Below are 24275 nucleotides of genomic sequence, written 5' to 3'. Positions count from 1 at the left end.
ATGATTCTGATGCACATGAATTTTGAGAATCCTGAGAGTCAATGACAAATAACCACATCATATACTTTGCTGGAGAGAAGCCTAAATTCAGAATTTAAAAAAAAAAAATGTTTAAAGATTTCATGTAAGTTTTCATGAAGTACTGGCTAAGTATTTTTTAAATCATTCCTTTAAAATTATAATTTTATTATAACTGAACACAATTTAATTATACTTAATTAAATTATTGCAGTAAATACAAATAATAAAGTTGTTCAAATATATTTTAAATTACATAACAATATAATCAAAATATTTGTTATTCTTTCAATGTGCCCAGTGGTATACTAGCATATTGGGAGATACTCTTGCAGTTTCTGTTCAGGATTCCTGATTGGAAGAGGGATTTTCTTTCAATGTCTACATCCTCATTCAAAGGGTCCAGATTCTACATGTCCTATTCAGTAGGCTTCACTATATACAAGTGTCCAGGACAATCAGTTGAACCGAACAAACAGACTAGATTAGTCTTTCCTATGGATGTTCAGATAGTAGAAGAGCTAGAATCTGAGACTCTTCTCTCTGTGCTTGGGGCTTTTCTTCCCTTTACTAAATGAAAGATTTTCCTCTCTATATCTTCCTCCTCACTTCAACCCTCTGTTCTCTAGGTTGAGGAATGGAGAAATTAGTTCTGCAAATATTTCTATCTCAGCCTAAAGCCATGCTTTCTTTTTTCCTCATATATATATATATATATAAATATATATATATATATATAATTTTAATACTTAATTTATAATAATTTTAATCCTAGTATAATTAATATACAGTGTTATATTAGTTTCAGGTGTACAATATTCAACTATCCTTTTTTTAAAGATATTTTTATTTATTCATTTGAGAGAGACAGAGTGAGAGCAGGAGTGGAGGGGAGGGGCAGAGGGAGAGGGAGAAGCAGACTCCCCACAGAGCAGAGTGCTCTGTATTGATGTATAGATGTGTCGTATCATGGGCACCTGGGTGGCTCAGTCATTAAGTGTCTGCCTCCAGCTCAGGTCCTGAGACCAGGATCCTGGGAGCTTTTTCAAAAATATGCAGTTTAAAGTATGATAAATCTACTTATCACAAGACATTTTCCCAAGAGAATTTTAATAATCTCATTTAAGAACAGAACATGCAAACTTTTTTTAGCTTTGACAACAGATATGATTACAGCAAAGCTTCGAAGCAAAAATAAAACACAGGAAATAAGAAATGAAAGTAAAACTTTTAAAAGCAAACAATTACCCTAAACTTAATTTTGATTCTTCTATATTTAACACTTCAATCATAACTTATTCTCCTGCTCCATATCACCTTAAGACCAACTCATATTACTCTCATTCTAGGTATAAAATCTATTTGGTTATGTTCCCATAAGTATTTTGATTTTGTCATAATAATCAGTATTAAACATTGACAAGCTTTTGGAACATAAAAGGCATGTGTTTGCATCAACACACTACCTAAAAATTTAAGGGACAAGCTAGAATTATAAGTAATCTCATTATCTGTCTCCACTAATTTGGTTTGCATTTTTGGAATTTTGGAATATCACTAAAATTTATTCTACTTTTAAAGAGAAGGACTAAAGAGGCATTGGTAATTAGTGAGACCTTCAAGATTTGATTTCATGAGAATGAAAAGTGTAGTGCTTTCTTTTAAGGTCCAGTCTCTTTTAATGAAGAGCACCATGTGCAGCTCTCAATCTAGATGAGACCAAAGTAAGCTCTTCATGTCAAAACAATCACACCATGGTTATGGCTTTCCAAGAAATAAACTGCTCTTTTTGCTGAAATCAGGAACCACCTTGTTCTACTCAAAATTAAGTTGACTCTTAAAACAGATAATGTTATCTCACATGTATTTCTTTTACTATCATTTTAAGGCAATTCACTTGAAATATTTTTTTTCGAAAAATATAAAATGAATCCCTCACATCTGACAAGATGCCTAATTACCAAACACAGGTGAGACAATGTCATTATAAATGTAGTACCAGCTCCTTGAAGACTAATATACATCTACCATTTAATTGGAAAAAAGAATATTATGAGGGGAGTGCTTAGTAGCAAGCATTTCTCCATCATGAAAGTCACTCTAATTGTTAGTAATTACCTTACCATTTTTATCAGTTATAGATAAAATTATAAAATTAATGCATTACAGGATTGGATTTCAGAAGAATTGGTATTATTACCCAGGGCAACCTAAATGCAGGAAAATTTGCTGTAGTTTAAAAGTTATTGAATTTACTCTATCCAGAGGAACTGGATTTGAGATCAAGTGCCTCCACTGAAGGAGTCAATATTCCTCTCTAAAATGTAGTTTCCTCATTATAAACATGGTTCCAATAATCATTTCCTACTACACATTTTTTTTTAAGTAGGCTACATACCCAACATGGAGCCCAACACATGGCTCAATCTCATGACCCTGAGATCAAGACCTGAGTTGAGATGAAGAGTCAGACATCTAACTGAGCCACCTAGGAGCCCCACATATTTTAAAAAATATTTTGCAATGATATAGGAGTGGAAATAGTCATTATAAAACCTAAAGCAAGCACATTTTTTTTGATTAATCAATAAATGCTGGGCTTAAAAAAAGTATATCCCATTGTTTTCTAATTTTACCTCTTCATATAAATCCTCTGGGAAAATTGTCTCAAATGTAGATTTCCATTCCTTTCCCCAGATTTTATGAGTAACTATTACTACAGCTTATCACAGGAATCTTTTAGTCAAGGCATATGTCTCTTTCTAATAATCAGGCAAGTTTGGAAAATATTGACTTATATCCTTCATGTCAGTAAAAGTTTATAATTATAACAATTGAAATGTTAGGGTGTTTGAACTGAAATAAAATTTCAAGCTCTAAATAAAAAAAATTGATCCTCCTACTCCCTGGCCACACGTAGGAATCTCTTTCTCTCTTTTTCTCCCCTTCCTTTTTTTTTTATTTTTTAAATTACCAATGGTATGCCAGATATAAAATATACTCAACTAACCTCTTCCCTTTTCTATTGTGCCATCTCCAGTACTTAAGATATTTAACATCTTCCTTGCAATATTTCTTAATAAGAGGCATACAGTAGAATCACTTTTCTAATTACAGTTGTCTAGAAAATTAATTGCCAACACATGTTTACGCTAAAAAAAAAAGAAAGAAAAGAAATAATAGCAGTCATTTTGTTACTCCTGGTGAAAGGATACATCTCCCATGTTCTTCATAGGTGAAGAAAACAAAAATATATTTTTCATCCCATAAGGAATCAGCAAAATCAAGAGAGTGGAAACTCTATGGGACAATCAGTCTATTAATCAACAGATAAATTGAAAAAAAAATGGAGGGAAACACATATTAAAAGAAACGTAAAAGACTATAGACCTTTCTTACTTTAACCCTGATTTATACAAACTTTATAAAAAGTGGAGCAGGGGGAGAGATCACTGGAAACTAACATTTATAATATTTTTGGTAATATTAATTATTTTTTATTTGTTTTAAGTTTGATAATGTATTTTTTAGAGATACATACTAAAATATTTGTGAAAGAAGCAATGTGATGTTTGGGATTGCTTCAAAATCTTCCAGGAAGTGGGGAGAGCAGTTAGGTTATAGATAAGGCAGATTTGACTATGGTCTGGTGATTGCTGGATAGGCTATAAGCATATAAGGATGCATTTTCCAGTTTCACTACTTTTCAGTGTGTTCAAAATTCTCTATAATAAAAAGTTAAGCATAGTAAATACACCTAGGCCCACTTCTAGATGTGCTGCCTCAATAGTAGATTTTGGATAAACCCTAGGCTTTACATTTTAAGTAAGCTGCATGGATGCAAGTGATATAAAATCATAGATTAGAGATACTGTAAAATGTGAAAGTTAGTATATATGACATTTTTTTTCTTTTGTATTTCCACTATTCTTTTTTTTTTTATTTCTATGAGGGGCATCCAGAAAATCCATTTTAGTAAACCATCTAAGCAAGCTAGACACTTTTTTCTTTTCATAGACTTGAAAGATTAGTCTTAGTAAATCGATTACAAATATCCCTTGTAATTTTATAAACGCTGATAATAAAAAAAAGGTATTTGACTTGCTATTTTGATGCAATGTAATATTCCTAACAATAAGATTTCCTATTCAGAAGAATCTTTATAATAAAGGCTTGGGAAATCTTTTGTGCATGCGGTAAGTATTCTATTAGGAAAGGGCAGAAAAAATAGACACATAGATAAGTAAATAAGTAGACTCAGAGTTAATAAAAGAAAATAATATTCAAACATTTTTACTGAACACTTAGAGAAGATGTAATCATTAATACACATTGAATCCATGATAAAAGAAAAATACCACAACTGGTTACAACCAGTGGTTTACAGCTCTGATTATTTTCAATATACTAAGTTTTGTGGTTTTTTAAAAAACTATCAGTGCTCATACCCCAACTTCAAGTATTTGTACCTCATTGGTCTAGAGTGGGGTCTAAATATTGGTATATTTTATCATTCTTCAGATGATTCTAATATGTTACCTCAGTTAAGAAATATTTTGCCACAGACATAACAACTCTATATTTGAGTAAGAACTTTGAAAACTGGTCATATTTCAAGAACTATATAGCCTGATTAAAAGTAATAATAGATTCAACAATAGATTCAACACTAGAGAAGTTTGAGATAATTAATCTCAATCTGGACCTTGGTGTTGACTTTTTCCCTTACTACTGACTTGTGTATAGTATAACAAAATATTTATTAAATATAAACTCTATTGGGGCACCTGGGTGGCTCAGTGGATTAAGTCTCTGCCTTAGGCTCATGATCTCAGGGTCCTGGGATCGAGCCCCACGTAGAGCTTTCTGCTTAGCAGGGAGCCTGCTTCCCCCTCTCTCTCTGCCTGCCTCTTTGCCCGCTTGTAATTTCTCTCTTTCTCTGTCAAATAAATAAATAAAAATCTTTAAATAAAAATGTATGCTCTATCTAGATAGCTTTGTTGAGTATCATGTGTGAGAATAAGATGAGTCAAACTAATTCCTTGACCCCATAGAGATTTTAATCAAGGGCAAAGTTAGACATGCAACCAAGCAATCAGCCAACATATATGTAGTGATTGATTACTGTGTGAGGTCTTTTACCAGAGGCTGGGAGGCACCACAATGAATAAGAGATTAAATTCCAGTGGATTTAATCCAAATGGATAAAATATGCAAGTAAACAAGTGTAGACACAGTGAGTTCAGATTCTGGTAAGTTATACAGGTAATGTAATGAAGACTGACTGGATAGAGGGCTATTTTTCATGGGGTACTGATAAAAGCTTCTCATAAAGGTCCTGTCTGAACTGCAACAAGAATGAGAAAAAAGAAACTGGCTCTATGGAGATATAATAAGAAGATATTTTTTAAACAGTAAGAATAGCCTCATAAAATAGAACACAGCACAGCCAATAACACTGAGGACGGTACAGATGGAGTCTACTGAAGAAGAGTAAAAGAGTAAAAGGGAAAGATTTGAAAAGACGTCAGCAAAGTAACCAAAAACCAATCAAGTAGTGGTTTTAAGCTGCAGTAAAGAAGTTTTATTTGTTTTATTTTGTCTTTCCTCAATGGCAATGAAAAGATCTTTCCAGTTCCAAGCAAGGAAGTGACATGATCTGATTTATAATGTTGAATGGTTACTGTGGCTTCTGTGCAGAAAAGGGACTATAAACCAAAAGTGGAAGTAGAGAACACAGGTAGGAGATTATTGCCATAATCCAGAGAGAAATGATAAGCCTATTACAAAGCATAATGAAATAAGAACTTACATGGAAGGAAAACTTGCATCACTGTGAATGCAGAAAAAATATTTATCAGATTTACAGCCTATACCAATCTCGAAAACAGAACTATTAGTTGGTTCATTATTTTACTAAGATTTTTTTTTCTAAATTCCATCTAGTTGATAAACTCCGAGGCATTATTTTAGATTTTGAAGGCAAATTAAACAATGATTTAATATACTGGTTCTGACAGTGTTTCATAGCTTTGTACCAGTCTGGGTGTTAGTGTTATAAGATGAAGACTGATGCCATGGTCTGAATTTAGATTTTATAAAAACATAGTGAGAATAACCTGGGGATTTTTAAACATGGGATTTACATGATTTGATTTCTGCTTTAAAAGGTCCAGAGAAGGAAAAAAAAAAAAAACTAATGAGAAAATTATTGTCTTTTGAAATTATTAATTAGAGGATGCAACTTCCCTGCTTAGAACCCTTAAATCCAGATAAGAGATGACGTTATCACAGGCAGTTCTGGAGAGAGTGAGAAGTGATAAGATATATTTCACAGAAAGATCCAAATGGATCAGAGGTAGGAAATGAAGAAAAGAGGGAACTCAAAGGTAATGCTTTGAGTTTTGTACTAAATAACTGGATGACTGCTAATGGCCTAAACTGAAGTGCGTAAGACAGAGAAAGATTTTTTAGGGAGAAATAAAGAATTCCATTTCATCGTTAAGTTTATAAAGCCCTAAGGATCAAGTGGAGATGTTAAGAACTGGACACAGAAGGGATCAGGATGTAGGGATCGGAGATGTAGGTTAAAGCCATAGGCCTGAAACAAATCCTCCAGGGTGGAAACAGAGACCATGAGGAGGGCTCAGGACTATCCCTAGAGTACCCTAATATTTAAGAAAGTGTGAAGTATCAGCAAAGAAGTCTGAAAAGCCAGAAATTTGGAGGATAAAATTATTTCAAAATCCTGTAATAATAAAGTGTATCAGATGCTGGTAAGATATAAATAAAACTTGTAAATTCCCTGTCCAAAAACAGAAACTGAGTAAGAATTAATTAGAGATGTTTCAAATGGATTGTTGCTTAATACATAAGGTGAACACAAATTGCTTGAGTTAAGATAAGTCCACTGCTGATGACAATGAACCTAAACATCTCAGTGGTGGTTGAGGACCTCTGCTGTATATAGTCACTCGGGGACACGGAAGCTTTCCATTTAGTGGCTTCTGTGGATCATTTGTATTCAGACAGCAAGCAGAAGAGAGGAGACAGAGAAAGAGAGGAAGGGAGGAGGAAGAGGGAGCGAGAAGAAGAGAATAAATGAGGGCTTTTTAAGCTTTTAACTACTTTGGCTAGAAAATGATATATCATTCTTACCCGCTTCCCATTGAAAAGGACTAATCAATATGGCAGTGGCGTAAGACATTTCATTTATTTGGTGTATACTGCAACAAGAAGTGAATCCAGTGCTCCTAGCCAGTCTCTGTCATGTAAATATTTTTTGAAATCACTTCAGTATCTCAAATTTACTCCATAAAAATATTGGAACAATAATTCCATTGATCATTTTGGTCAGTACATTAATTCAATACATATGATCTCTTTGCTTCCCTTCACCAATAACAGGCATCCATAATTATGCTACTGTATTAAATGATTTTTTTTTAAGATTTATTTATTTATTTATTTGACAGAGAGAGAGCACAAGCAGGCAGAGAGGCAGGCAGAGAGAGAGGAGGAAGCAGGCTCCCTGCTGAGCAGAGAGCCCGATTCGGGGCTCGATCCCAGGACCCTGAGATCATGACCTGAGCCGAAGGCAGCGGCTTAACCCACTGAGCCACCCAGGCGCCTCCTGTATTAAATGATTTGATTTGTTAATTAAATTTACCAGATGCTTTATAATTCATTTAATGCACAGATAAAATACAGTTAATACCTTTGTATCAGGCATATATCTCATTCAAACTGTCCTTTATATCATAAAAAGAATATTATATATGAGTTCTATAACACCATTGCTTTTCCATAATCATATTGTATTTGTCACATTAGAATACTGCCTTCAAGTCTACATATTTATTTCAACTAAATATATTGTGTGGGGCTTCTGGGTTGCTCAGTCATTGGCGTCTGTCTTTGGCTCAAGACATAATCCCAGGGCCCTGGAATCCAGTCCCACATCTGGCTCCTTGCTCAGCCTGAGACCTGCTTCTCCCTCTCCCACTCCCTGTGCTTGTGTTCCCTCTCTCGCTGTGTTTCTCTCTATCACATAAATAAATAAAATCTTTTTAAAAAATAAAACAAAATAAAATGTATTATGTCATAAGCTATTAATAGTAAATATTTTAACAGTAACATTACGTTCTATATAGTCAATTTAAAAGTTCATCACATTATGAGAAATGTGATGAATGGTAAATAAGAACAGAGCTAGAAAAGATTCTATTGGTTAATGGACACTTAAATTACAGTTTTTAATAAAACTGCTTGCATATTCAATATTCAATAAGTTGCTTCCCTGTTAATTGCTCTAATAACAAATTAGACAAATTAAAAATAATGTATCTGCTGACTCCCAGTTGCACATCACTAGATATGTAAATTGTGACAATTTTAGCATGCAGCACATCATTACTCTGAATTATGTTATTTGAAAAGAGATTTTTTTTAATTGTCACTGTTTTAATGGTGTGAATTGTCCTAAAAATAACTGGTAGGTGAATGATGACAGTACTGACCTGCTGAGGATGCTTTGAATAGTTATATCTCACACTAAAGAATTAACTTCAGCTGTTCTAATAGCAGCCAGTCTTTCCCACACCATTTTAAAAACCAATTAGCCAAAGTAGCAGAGATAACCTATACCTATAATCAACATTATATATTATGAACTAATTATATCTAAACTAATATTGATCAGTCTCATTAGTAACATGTTTGTATCAATCATGTCAATTATTAGAAATAGCAAAAGACTGTAGAATGGGTATATATAGATTACCTGATGTACTGCTCTTCACTTTTTTTCTGACCCTAAATTCAACTTCAATCAATTTAGTGATGGAATGGCAAATATTCACTCAGTCAGCTATTATTATTTCAAAATACTTAGAGAGTTCAAAATTAAGCAGTTTATTTGAAAAACATTTTATTTGAAAAATTTGTCCACAAAGTAAATTAGCCTACTATACATAGTTTTCTAAATATCAATTTAAACATATTTGTTTATACCCATATGTATGCCTATGTGTAAAAATGTACATACACACAATATATATGTATATATTTAGAAAAATGTGTGTTGTGTATGCATAGGCATATATATATGTGTGTGTATTCAAATAAGGAACATAAAAATGCAAGGATATATTATCACAGAGGATTGGGTTAAACAGAGATCAAATGACATTGCCATTGTAACTGTCACCTGAAATTTCATGAAATTACAAATTAAATGTAAGGAAAACAAATACATATAGAGCAACAGGAAAATATAAAACAGTATCATTAAAAAATAGCCAAAGGTAGAAGGGAAATAAGATCAGATATTCAGCTATTTAAAAAACTGAAGGTAGAATGGAACAAATGTATTAAGGATAAAATGCATTGAGGATAAACTTTTTAGCACTTAAGCAAGCTAGAAGCCTAGCCCAATTCATATAAGAGCCAGAGTGTCCTTTTGGAAAAAACAAACTGGTTGACTTCTCTCTCCTGGATTTGTGCTAAGCAATAACTAAAACTGTCATTAACCTAGAGGTTAAGCAATTAGTGTGGAAATTGGAGCAGTAGAATCAAGAGAGTGTCTCCAATACTGCTAAGCAGGTAACAACTATCCTGAAATGACATCACCAAGAAATCAAAGCTTAAATCGTGTAGCGTATCTTACTATTGCTCTTACTCCACTATAGATTGAACTGACAATTATAATTATCACTTTCAAACATTATGCAATTATGAATTATAAGAGAACAAAACAGTAAAAGACAGGGACCAAACCAGACAACTGAACTAATGCTTAAAAGAAAAAAGGATTTGTAATGTAAACAACTTACTGATAGAATAAATACCAATCTTATCCAAACTAATCACCTGCCTCAAACCTCATATAAAAATAAGTGTAAGGGGCGCCTGGGTGGCCCAGTGGGTTAAAGCCTCTGCCTTCCTCTCGGGTCATGATTCCAGGGTCCTGGGATCGAGCCCCATGTCGGGCTCTCTGCTCAGTGGGAAGCCTGCTTCCTCCTCTCTCTGCCTGCCTCTCTGCCTACCTGTGATCTCCGTCTGTCAAATAAATAAATGAAATCTTTAAAAAAAAATGTTTTCATCAAAAGACGCAATTAATAGAGTTAAAAAGCAAGCCAATGGGGCGCCTGGGTGGCTCAGTGGGTTAAGCTCTGCCTTCGGCTCAGGTGGTGGTCTCAGGGTCCTGGGATCGAGCCCCGCATTGGGCTTTCTGCTAAGCAGGGAGCCTGCTTCTCTCTCTCTGTCTGCTTGTGATTTCTGTCTGTCAAATAAATAAATAAAATCTTTCAAAAAAAAAAAAAAAGCAAGCCAAGTTTTTTTGTAATGATATTAGAAGTTCTTTGTAATACTGATATTAGACAAAGAAAGTGTATCTGAACACTCCAAGAAATGTTACTGATCAATAAGATAACCTAGCAAAAATGAACAAAATTATTTTGGAAAGACACATAACCAAAATAGATACCTAAATGGCCAATAAGCTGTCCACCATCATTAATCACCAGAGAAAAAGTAAAACTTCGATGATATGCTTCTACACCTGTCACCAGATTGACTAAAAGGAAAGAGAAAACTCAAGGTGTGAACAAGTACTACTCTCATCCACTGCTGGGATTATCTTTTAAAGACAAACACACAAAAAAACCTATGGCCCAGGAATTCCATCCTTACTATATACTCATGAAAATATCTAGAAATGCACACATATGTTCAGGGGTAAGTTATTGATGATAGTTTATTATTGCATCTTTTTTTTTTCTGTAACCAAATATTAAGTGGAGAAAAATCCTGGTGAGGAGGAAAAGTATAATTTGGATATTTTGAAGATTTTGAATTACCTTCTTTTTAGAATATTAGTACAGAAATATATCTTTCTAGTATCTCACTGCTGAAGTACTTGTTCTCTCTCTTTCCCCTTCCTTTCTCTTGCCTGTTACTTACAGACACACCCTACAAAATAAAGACTTGTTAAGCTATCACTCACATTGTTGTCAACCATTAAAACTACCAGTGAAGAATATGATTTTACCTTATGGTATTAAACAGGGTTTCACATGATTATGGAAGTTGACAAATTTCTCTATATTGCCTCCACAAGCTGGAGACCCAAGAAAACCAGTCATGTAATTCAGCCTAAATCCAAAGGCATGAAAACCATGGGAGCCAATAGTTTAAATCCCAGTATAAGGGCCAGAGAAAATGACAACACATGTCCCCACTCAACCAGGCAGGAAGGAAGCAAAATGGGGCAAATATTTTCTTCCCCTTCTTTGTTATTTTGTTCAAATCTTCGATGAATTCACTAATGCCCACATTGGGAAAGGCAGTATTCTTGACTAAGTTCACTAATTCAAATGATTATCTCATCTGGAAACACCTCACAGACACACCCAGATAGAATGTTTAATCTATCTGGGTACCCCAGGGACAATCAAGTTCACATAGAAACTCTGTCATCATACTTACTATAGTACAATGGTTTAGCATAGTGTCTTGAATATTTTACTGAATGAATAAATATTTGTTGAATAAAGCATTTTAAATTTAGTACTTATAAGATATTTTTTAAAAGGGGGAGGGTGCCTGTGTGGCTCAGTCTGTTAAGTGTCTGACTTCTGCTCAGGTCATGATCCCAGGGTCCCAGAACGGGGCTCCACATAGGGCTGTCTGCTCAGTGGGGAGCCTGCTTCTCCCTCTCCCTCTGCCCTTCCCCCTGCTTGTCTGCTCTCTCTTTCTCTATTTCTCTCTCTGTCAAATAAATGAAAATCTTGAAGGAAGGAAGGAAGGAAGGAAGGAAGGAAGGAAGGAAGGAAGGAAAGAAAGAAAGAAAGAAAGAAAGAAAGAAAGAAAGAAAGAAAGGAAAAGAAAGGCAGGGGAGTGGTTATCATAAAAGTCAAATAGTGTTTACCTCTGGGAGAAAGGAGAGTCTGTTAAAATTTAAAAAAAAAAAAGGAGAGTCTTATAATCAGAAAAGGGAACAGGAAGACTTTTTGAGATGCTGGCAGTACTCTATTTTTTGATCTGGGGTGGTTTCATGTATATTTGCTATAAATTATCTGTTAAACTATACATATGTTTACTATATCTGTGTTATATTTTATAATAAAAAAATGTGAAATTTTTTAGATCCAGGTCTTGTGTTTTATTTTAATTCCAGTATAATTAACATATAGTGTTATACTAGTTTCAGGTGTGCAATATAATGATTCATCAATTCTGTACATTACTAAATGTTAATCATGAGAGTATACTCTCAATGCTTCTATTTCACCCCTCCCCCACTGACCTCCTTGCAAGTAACCATCAATTTGTTCTCTGTAGTTAAGTGTCTGTTTGGAGGGGGGGGGTGTCTTTTTTTTCTTCACTCACTTGTTTTGTTTCTTAAATTCTACATAGAGTGAAATCATATGGTATTTATCTTTCTTTGACTGATTTATTTTACTTAGCATTATACCTTCTAGATCCATCCATATTGTTGCAAATGGCAGGATTTCATTCTTTTAGCTGAGTGATATTCCAGTATGTGTACATCTCCTTTACCCATTCATCTATCAATGGACACATGGGTTGCTAAAAATATGAAAAACTTTAAAACCCAGAAATAAAACACAGAATCTACAGAAAATTTTAATATATGACAGAAGAGGAATTTCAGTTCAGTGGGATAAATTGTTCAGTTCAGTTCAGGATGGATGGATGGATTGATTATTTAGTAAGAATTACTGGCACGAGTGTCAATCAACCAAAATAAAATTAAATATCTTTATGTATAAAAATAAATGTCAGATGGATTTTTAAAAACTGAATGTAAACATTTAAATATTAAAAATCTTGGAAGAGAATTTAGGAGACAATACATACCACCTATGGTGTAGGGAATATTTTTCCAACTAAAAGTGGAAACTGAGAAGTTATAAAAGAAGCGATATATATTTGAATATACATATACTTTAAAAACTGTTCCATGAGGACTGTCTGGGTTGCTCAGTCTGTTAAGCATCTGTCTTCTCCCAGGGTCCTGGGTTTGGGCCCCACATCAGACTCCCTGCTCAGCCTCTCTGCCTGCCACTCCCCTGGCTTGTGCTCTCTCTCCCTCTCTGTCAAATGAATAAATAAAATGTTTCAAAAAATAAAAAATAAAATAAAATTAGTACTTATGGATAGATGTGGAAAAACTTTCAAAGCTGAAGTTATAAAGTGAACACTTATTTTAGTGAGCTTGGCTTTCTATTCAGGGCTTTCTCCTTTCTCTGCTTATTTTTTTAAAAGTCCTGCACAAATGCCCAAACCCTGGCTTTCTGGGTCTACCAATAATATCTAAAAGCCTGCTTTTATTAACTGTATGCTTGTGATGTAGTACCAGTTTGTTTTTTCAGGGTATCTCCACTACTCTTGTGATCTTGACATGCTTGTCCCCAGTAGGTGAGCAACCCCATCACAACATGATGTTATAGAAGTCACTGGTCACTTCAATAATGGTGAACTCACAATGTTCATACTTCTCAAATTACCTTTAAGAGAATCAGTTTCACTTTATTTTTTTATAATTTTTTAACTATCATGGATTGATACAAGATGTGGTACATATATATTCAGCCGTGAGAAAGGATGAATACCCACCATTTGCATCAACATGGATGAAACTGGAGGGAATTATGCTAAGTGAAGTAAGTCAAACAGAGAAAGACAATTATCATATGGTTTCACTCATTTGTTGAACATAAACATAACATGGAAGACTGTAGGGGAAGGGAGGGAAATCTGAAGGGGGAGAAATCAGAGGAGAAAAACCATGAGAGACTATGGACCCTGGGAAAGAAACAGGGTTTCAGAGAGAAGAGGGTATAGGGTGGGATAACAGAGTAATGGGTATTAAGGAGGGCAAATGTTGTGATGAACACTGGGTGTTACATGCAACTAATGAATCACTGAACACTACATCAAAAACTAATGATGCACTATACAGTGGCTAACTGAACACAATAAAAAAAAGAAAAAGAAATATCAGAAGGATAACATATTTGAGTGTCATGACAATGAAAAAATCGCTCTAAAAGTTTCTAAATACTGCCTCTTTTCTTACTCCCGCTTTTATAGATTAATTAGTGACCAGTTTGAAGACACAGGTTGGTAGGCCACCCTTTGAGTATTGGTGCCCTAAATTACTCGGGAGAGGGTAAAGATCAAGATCTTAACACACGCACAAATGGTACAAAGAAATTAGAGTTATTTGGGGAGATTTTATATAGGAGTTATTTGCAAATGTGTGGGAAAAGAATAGAAAAAAAGTTGAAAGATAACAACCAGAATTTCTATTATAGACAGAAATTCTTCGTTTCATGCAAGTTCCATTAAACAAGATCTCATAGCAAATCAACTCTGATTTAAGATTTAAACTCTTCTGACTGAACCCAAACAAAATAGACGATCTTCTGAGGAGTTTTAACTGGACACCTACATATAAAAATGAGTGATGAGAGATGACTTAACCTATGAATAAGTATAAAATAACAGAATATAGGCTAAATGCCTAAGTACAAAGAGACTAAGGAAGGGTGATCAGAAGAAAATGGTGAAAAATTAATGAAGCTACTCAACTTATAACTGCTCGTGAAATTATTCAGTTCCAACGCATATCAGAAAGTAAACACTGAACACATTACTGAGAAGTACTGATGCAGTAATTCGTGGCATGAGGAAAGTCATCAAGGTATGACTGGCAATTTGTATTTGGAAGAATCCAAAGATTCCCTCAATGAACACTAAGGGTGTGTGCTGAGAAATAATGTGAGAAGATACAGAAATAGCTCTCGCTACTTACAAACTTGTAGAGCAACAGATCACAGACTATATTAAGTGCTTCCTTTTTATTAATTTATATTTATTTGTTTGTTTGTTTATGTTAATTTAAATACAATTAGCCAACATATAGTATATCATAGTGTTTCCTAATGGGTCACCAGCAGAAGGACTCTCTTCAGGTATACATATATTGACATCTTTTTCCATTACATTTCTGTCGACAAATAGTAAAAAAGAAAAGAATTATGCAGGTTTCATATTCAAATAAATCAGAGAGAATAGAAAATCATTATGCTCCCACTTCAATAATTAGCTAAGGAGATTTATTCTGAGCTTTCATGAAGCCTTTAAAAGAAGTATATTAAAAAGCAGAATCATCACCTTTCAAGGTTTACCATTTTCCATCTGTCACTCTGTCGAGAATACCTCTTCATTTATATTAATTTTGCAAAATTAGACAGAAGCATTTGTTGTGGATAATAGTGTCTGTCTCAGTTTGTCAGCCAAACTGTAAAATAAACCCGAATATGCAGTTAATTGAGATTTAATAAGAATTGTATGTTGGTTAAATAATAAATCATAAGGACTTGAATCAAAGCCTTTTACCAGGCAAGTACATAATGAACCTTAAAATGGATTAATATGCCAGTGCTGAGGATTCGCAGAAACCCATTAGGCAAACACACCATCATCTGATTTATTCTAGTTAAAAAAAAATATAAAAGTTTTGCCAGGTTTCTCAAATACAAATGTATGTGAGGAGGTAGGCCTTCTTTTCTGTAGTTTACTGGTTCAAAACCAAGCATAAATTGTTACAGTGTTACACTAAATTCCAAAAAGTTAAGTTTCACTTATCAGACTACACACACTAGGCTACTGAGTTTATTATGTTATAGAAGTCCTATAAATAAAAATTACATATTTAAATATATTTTATTTAATTTATGAAGTCTTTTCATTTTAGCTCCTTTAAGACTACTTATGCACACATATTCTCAAGATATGTTACTCTTTTCCTAAGAAAATAGTGAATTGTAGAACAGCATTTTAAGGTGTGTTAGTTGAATGACTTTTAATCTTTTTTCCCATCTTCAATAGTTGATGCTTCATGTCCTAAGTGTGCATCTATCAGTCAAATTGTGCTTCTATAATACATGTTGGTGAATTAATAAATGAATGTAACTGTTTGCATAAGACACTCTAACATATTTCCCACCACAGTGCTTTATTAACTTTAAAAAGTACAAATCATAATGTTTAAACTATTGTTTAAACTAATGTTTAAACTATTGGAACATTTTAAAATGTAACTACACATAAAGCCAACCAGGTGATATTACAAATTATGTGTTTTCCATTAGACACCATAATCTGCAAGTTAATTTAGTTAGACCAATGTACCCACACCATCAACAAAAATATTCATCATCATTATCACTTTTCAGCTGGCAGAAATTAGTAGCAGATGTTATGGAAGTTTTCCATGTTTATATTCAGAGATGTTCAACATTCCCCTGTGAATTCAAACTAGGAAAACACAATGAATCATGTCCCCGCAGTCATAGCAAACCATATTTTGCATCATAATAACCATTTGTCTAATGGAAACTCATCTCCAATTTGTTTCCCCTCAAAGGTAAGGAAGCTAAAGAACAGTTGGATCTCAATAAAAATTGTTCTTCATATTGCTCGGACTAAAAAATAAAAAATGTTTTGTTATATTATATATAAGATTCTGCAGCACCCAATAAAATTACCAGATCTTTCTCTTGTACCATTTCATTGTTCAAATTATATATTTAAGAAATAGTTACTTTTTTTAAGGTTTATACTCTTTTATTACCACTCCTTTAAAATTAATGACGATGACTTCTTTTGTTTTTAAAGAAATAGCTTTTTCAAATACAGTATAAAACAGGCCAAGTAAACATTATAAAAGGGAAAAAATAATTCAATACTGGAATGTTTTGAAACACCTAAAATGAGCTTGTAAGAACAATTTTATGTTGCACTTAGTACTGAATTCACTCAAAGCAAAGCCAAAAAAGAGCTCATCTTATAAGCCTAACATATTTCTTTTATCAATTTTGAGAAGAAATTGCTACATACGTCTTGATATAAGAGAATATGAATAATGTGTTAGATGACATTTGGAACAGAGTTAGCAGTAGAAATAAAAGCACTTTCTTAAATTATATAACTTATATCAACACTGATAAATCCTGAGAAAATGACATTTAATTATAAACCCTGAAGGCATTGGAAGCAGTGAGGGGTTAGACTGGATATATAAATTTTTGGTCCTCCTAGTAAATAGAAACATTAGAGAGCTCTAATTAGGAAGTTTTAGAACAGTTTCCCAAGATTACTTGTTGTCACTAAGATGCTCTGTGATAGACACAGTGTTTCTTACTTCAATAATATGGGAGTCTTGGGTCACATGGGTGGCTCAGTGGGTTAAACCCCTGCCTTCAGCTCAGGTCATGATCTCAGGGTCCTGGGATCGAGCCCCGCATCGGGCTCTCTGCTCAGCGGGGAGTCTGCTTCCCCCTCTCTCTGCCTGCCTCTCTGCCTACTTGTGATCTCTGTCAAATAAATAAATAAAATCTTAAAAATAATAATAATAATAATATTGGGAGTCTTCACATACTGTCTGATCATCTAAATTTTCATAATTCATGTTAATAGATCAATACCTATGAGAAGTCCTGCCACAAACAAATTTAGTTATATATGTAAACTTTGCAATTTTTAAAATTATTTAACCATAAAACTCATTTTTCGTGGCAGCCTTTACACAAGTGATGTATTGTTTAAGTAATATTCCAGAGAACAGGTTTTATAATTTTCTGATACAGCAGGATTGATAACTGGCCTGTTTCTAAATAAAGGAGGTCAACTAGAACATTTGACTATAATGACTGGTTGTCGTTTCATAGTTGTTTTTTTCTAATAGGTTCCTGTCAGTTCAATATTTTTCACATTGATTAAGAAGCTTTATACAATGTATATATGAGATACAAACGGGACAGGTGCTAGGGAAATTAAGAACTGAATTTTAAGCTAAATGAAATGTCAATGTGTTTCTACCTAAAGTTGAACCACAGGGTTCTGTTAGGAAGAACTTATTTTAAAACCAAATAAATAAAAAGTGGTCTTTGAATTTGCTTAAATCTTTTCAACGGGAGAAAAAACAAACAAACAAACAAAAAACCTATTCCAAAGTATCTTAGGTTGAATTCCCTAGAATCAGAAGCTGATGTGGGGAGACCTGTTCAAGTGCTCTGTAAACAAGTGAGAAAACCAGGACAGGATGGTACAAAAAGTTCAACAAAGATGACTTTTTAATGAAGAACTCTAGCCTCAGTCAGTACAAACTACCTGCCAGCGGCTTTATAATGTGTTTTGGCGGTGAAGTGGAGAGAGTATGGCCCGGTCAATTATCTGGAGAAGAGTGAAGCTACACATGGTCAAGGGCCAATACTCACTGCCTGTTAAAAGGTGGGAAAGGAATGGGATGGGGCGCCTGGGTGGCTCAGCGGGTTAAAGCTTCTGCCTTCAGCTCAGGTTGATCCCAGGATCCTGGGATCGAGTCCGCATAGACTCTCTGCTCAGCAGGGAGCCTGCTTCCTCCTCTCTCTCTGCCTGCCTCTCTGCCTACTTGTGATCCCTGTCAAATAAATAAATAAATCTTAAAAAAAAAAAAAAGGGAAGGAAAGAAAGGAATAGGAGGGGTGCCCACAGCATCTACTACAGGTGTCTTTAAGCCTGTTAAATTTAGAAAAGTTAGCAGTCGTAAAAAATAAATAATTAAATAGTGTTATTGGCAGTCATTAACCATGCAAAGCTTGGAAAATAATTTATAAAACAATTATCTAAATCTAAATAACCTTCAGTTTCTCACACGCAACATGTTTTCACACGTGTACTCAAATGCCACAAGGTTAAACACATTCCACAGACTGAATTCTAAGCCAATCAACCACATATACCGACTAGGACAGAGTCTCCGTACCACTATTTGTTAGTCAGTAAAAGGCATGCACATCTTTTTAGGAGTTATCTTTAAAATCTCTCTTTTTCACTCCACATATCCCAAGTTCTCTCATTTTTGCTCTGAAATATCTCTTAAATCCATTTCCCTTCTTTGCCTTGCTACAAAATGCTGTATAAAGTACCATCGTTTCTAGCTGAAATTATGAAAAATATTTTGTGTGTTTTACTGCATTTGGTCTTAATCTCCTTTAATATATTTCTGTGTTGCATCTAAAGCTACCTTCCTAAAGCAAATGTAATTATATATTCTTCCTTTGTAAATCTACCATGGCATGTCCTTTGTTCTCAAGACAAAGAACCAAATCATTAACATGGCACAGAGGGTTATGTGGAATTAGTCTCCTTCCTATATTTGTAGCCTCTTCTACTTTTTTGTTTTGTTTTGTTTTGTTTTGTTTTGTTTTGTTTTGTTTTGTTTCCCTTTCTTTGTGTAGCTTAACCACTCTGGCTTTCCTTTCAAGTCCTCGTACACTGCATAGACCCTTCTGTTTCATGGTATTCATACATATCCTTTCCAACTACCTGGCATTCTAATTCTCTACTCATGAATCCAAACACACACACACGTGTGCAGGTGCATGTGCACACATTCGTCCATCATTGCACTTTTAGAAGTTAACTCTTTAGTGTTTTTCATATCTCACTTATTTTTTAATTTAATTTTTTTTAGTGTTTCAAAATATCTCATTTAAATCATCAGTTTCTCAAGGAAGATACTAGAGATCTCTTTTCCACCCACTCACATTTTCTTTGCTTTACCTCCATCCAAATTCTGACTACATTTACCCTAAAATATTCACTTCCTTGAAGACACAGTGGGAGATGCTGCTAGAGATACTCCGCTATCACAATAGCATAACCTACAAGTCTGAGAGAGTTAATGTTTCACCAAAAAACCATCAACCAGTGCTCCAACCATCAACCCATTTTTTCAGAAATAGATAATTCTGGGTCCATGCTCCTGGTGAGGAGGGAAGAAAGGCTTGTTTTCAAAAAAGTGAACAGATATACAATACATCTTTGTATTGGGTTTATCTTCTCCCTGCTTTGCTTCAACCTCATTGAACATTTGCTCCTGTTCTCTGGCATCACTGTCCCAAAGTAAACCCTTTATGTTGGTCTCCAATTTTTGAGGTAGACCTCAGGCTAAGAGAGCAGTACCAGTATAACTCTTGAAAATAGCTCTTCAGGTGAGATGCTGGAAATGAATCACTCCATCTCACACAACAACATGAGCAGCATGACTGTGGTGAGTTGGGTGATGATAAAAATTAACTATGCAATAACTTCACATTATAAGACTCTCCCTGATGGTTGTTGGGGTGAAGGAAGCCTAGGAGGTGATAAAGCCTGATAAAGTAGTGGTGGATCCTGAATAGCTAGAGCCATCTTACCAGACATACATCCAAATTGCCTATTCTATATCTCTAGTGGCTATTTAATAAATGTCACGCTATCCACTTTCATATCTTTTTAGAATTCTATGCCCATCCACACAAAATCCGTCAACACTCTTATCAGCTTTCCTGAGAAAGATATAAAAAATCTGACTACTTTTCATGATGTACTATCTTAGTCCAAACCAAGCATCATTGCTCATCTGTATTAGTGTGTCATAACTGGCCCCCAACTTCCGTCTTTGTCCCCTATACATTTTATTCTACATGTAGATGCCACCTTGACCATCTTAGCCACAGATCAACTTATGTCCCTTCTTTAGTCAAAACTGTCCAACTTACCTTCACTTTGCTCCATGCAAGTCCTTATTATTGCCTAAAGGGCTGCACAAGTTCCAATCCTCGCTAATTCTGTGACCTCAAGATTTATAAATCTTCCCATGCTCAAGCTCCCCTAACCATACTTGATTTTTTGCTGTTCCTCATAATGTCTAAATGGCTCACTCCCTTCTCTTCTTTTATATCATTGGTATTGCCTTTTTAAAAAATGACACCCATCAATAGCACTGTTCTATACCACATGTTACTCATTTAATGTTGTTCTTAACACTTATAATCACTTCTGGATATCTGTTTATGGTCTGATTAGTTCTAATATAATGTCCATTCTTAGAAAGTAAAATCCTCATTTCTCTCAATGTTTGTCCCTAGTACCGAATGGATGCCTGAAAGACAGTATGTGTTAAAATACATATATTTGATAGAATCAGTCAATGCTGGTTCAGCTAAGCCAACATAATCCCTTTCACTTTCTTTAAATATATGTCAAGAACACTAGACAGATGCCTTTTCGCTTTCCTCTCTGTCTTTCTTAAAGTGTTGGAATACCTATATCATATATATGTATAAAAAGAAATACATATACATGTATAAAAATAAATATATATAGCCTTACATTGTTATATTCTATGTGTGTGTTTTGTAGTACTTGGTGACCTTTTCTTTTTTCCTATTCTTTGACCTCCTAGATAAAACAGTGATTGGAGAAGATATTTAACAAATGGTACTAAATGACATATATATATACATATGATAAAATGGTTACCATTGTGAAAAACTATCAAGTTTACTTGAATCAATAATGATGCTCTATCCAAATAAGAATGGTTATTATACTGTTTGCAGTAAAGTTTCACTCGATAAAATTTTATTGTGGAAAATTGCTCTAATACAAAAATTTAAATCAACATTATAGCAGATTACTTCATTTTATTTATGGAAGCACTAAAATGTCCAATAGGATTATGATATTAAATTCCTATGGCTAGATCTAAAAGCTATCCATTATGTGCTTCCATCTCATCTCAATTTCACATTCTTTTAAAGTGTAATAGTAGGATCAGTTTTACCAGGGAAGAAAAGCCCATTCCCTCATGCTTGTCCTTTTGGTTTGTGTTCTCAAATAACAGAAAGCCATTTCTTCTCCCCATAACCTGCCCAAAGATATCCATCATACAAAGTCTAGCCATGGATCCATCTTTCCTCTGAAGCTTTTTCTGATTCAGTGATAATATTCTGATATGGACTGGTATGCTTTATATTACACAACTAATCAATTAATTCATCTTACATGTTCAACTTTGTTTTATTTATTTTTTTAAAGATTTTATTTATTTATTTGACAGAGAGAGATCACAAGTAGACAGGCAGGCAGAGAGAGAGAGAGAGAGGGAAGCAGGCTCCCCGCCGAGCAGAGAGCCCGATGCGGGGCTCGATCCCAGGACCCTGAGATCATGACCTGAGCCGAAGGCAGCGGCTTAACCCACTGAGCCACCCAGGCGCCCCTCAACTTTGTTTTAAAGTTACTGATTACTGTTTGTCTAATGTCCTAAGTTACAATGTAAACTACTTGAGAGCCAAAACCACAATGCTCGTAGCACTGATAAATGATTTTCCCCAAAAGTGATATAAATCTGATAATGGTACCTGAATGAAATAGGGCTTTATTTTCTTTATACTATAAGCATGTTGTAGGTCAGCAACTCAAGCTATGAACTGTGTCCTAATATCATTAGTATCCTAGGCTCCTTCAATCTTGCCTTTCCATAATCCCTACTGTCTTGGCTTTTCCTTCTGATTATTGCCTTATGATTTCAAGCACATATTCCAGTAAGACAAAAAGAAAGAAAGAATGCAGCAACTAAAGCACTTTCCCTAGAGCAACTTCTCTGTATATCAAGAAGAAAACCATCTCCATGGACCTTTGACCTGGTAATATTGACAAAAACTATAACTCATCCACTCTTACTGCATTTCTAACAAGCTTGTAGATGTGATCTCTGAACCACACTGAGTAGCAAGTTTTATACTATACATTTTTTAAGCATGCTGTCAACTGAGATCTGTTCAGTTACATATAAGGGCCATGCCTCTTATCTAACTGAGGGGTCCTGGGCAATATTTTTTTTTAATTTTATTTTTTATAAACATATATTTTTATCCCCAGGGGTACAGGTCTGCGAATCGCCAGGTTTACACACTTCACAGCACTCACCATAGCACATACCCTCCCCAATATCCATAACCCCACCCCCTCTCTCCCAACCGCCCTCCCCCCATCAACCCTCAGTTTGTTTTGTGAGATTAAGAGTCACTTATGGTTTGTCTCCCTCCCAATCCCATCTTGTTTCATTTACTCTTCTCCTACCCCCTTAACCCCCCATGTTGCATCTCCTCTCCCTCATATCAGGGAGATCATATGATAGTTGTCTTTCTCCGATTGACTTATTTCGCTAAGCATGATACCCTCTAGTTCCATCCACGTGGTCGCAAATGGCAAGATTTCATTTCTTTTGATGGCTGCATAGTATTCCATTGTGTATATATACCACATCTTCTTTATCCATTCGTCTGTAGATGGACATCTAGGTTCTTTCCATAGTTTGGCTATTGTAGACATTGCTGCTATAAACATTCGGGTGCACGTGCCCCTTCGGATCACTACGTTTGTATCTTTAGGGTAAATACCCAGCAGTGCAATTGCAGGGTCATAGGGTAGTTCTATTTTCAACATTTTGAGGAACCTCCATGCTGTTTTCCAGAGTGGTTGCACCAGCTTGCATTCCCACCAACAGTGTAGGAGGGTTCCCCTTTCTCCGCATCCTCGCCAGCATCTGTCATTTCCTGACTTGTTAATTTTAGCCATTCTGACTGGTGTAAGGTGATATCTCATTGTGGTTTTGATTTGTATTTCCCTGATGCCGAGTGATATGGAGTACTTTTTCATGTGTCTGTTGGCCATCTGGATGTCTTCTTTGCATAAATGTCTGTTCATGTCCTCTGCCTAGGCAATATTTTTAACTGTCTATTTCCCCATCTATAAGCTGGAGCTAACAATAGAACTAATTTTATAGGTCTTTAAGAAAATTAAATTTTACAATCCATATGAAGCCTTTAACATAATGGCTATCCCAACAGAAGTATTCAATGACTTTTTAGCAATTACTGATATTTGTACTGTTATAAACAGAAGCTAGTGTTTTCCACAGTGCCTTCCATGATATATTCAAAGCTATTCCCTATAAAACATAATAATTTTGGAGAAAAAAAACTGAGTTACATAGATTTAACCAATTCAAAGCATTTAAGAAGCTCAATCACAGATAGACCTTCTGAAGTTTGAAATTTACTAATTTGATCTGTGAATTTCCAAGGAGTACCTCATTTAGCATTTCACAAAACTATAGACCAATTAAACTATTTTATAAGTGGAGCCCAAGAAATAGGTGTAGAGCCATAATACTGTCAAGCTCCTACCTAGTCTAAATGACAATCCTTCCTGAATTTGTTCTGGAAATTGCCTTCATGATCATATGTAGCAATTCTGCATTAAAGTCTAGTCTCAGAACGAAGTTAGAGAAACAACTCAGGAGATGTTTCACAAAATGTAAGTGAGACATCCCACTAGAAGAGAAGTTGCAA

Source organism: Lutra lutra, chromosome 14 (assembly GCF_902655055.1).
Source record: "Lutra lutra chromosome 14, mLutLut1.2, whole genome shotgun sequence".
In the NCBI taxonomy this organism is placed as follows: Eukaryota; Metazoa; Chordata; class Mammalia; order Carnivora; family Mustelidae; genus Lutra; species Lutra lutra.
The sequence above is the reverse complement of the archived record's forward strand: the minus strand, read 5'-3'. Positions refer to the sequence as shown.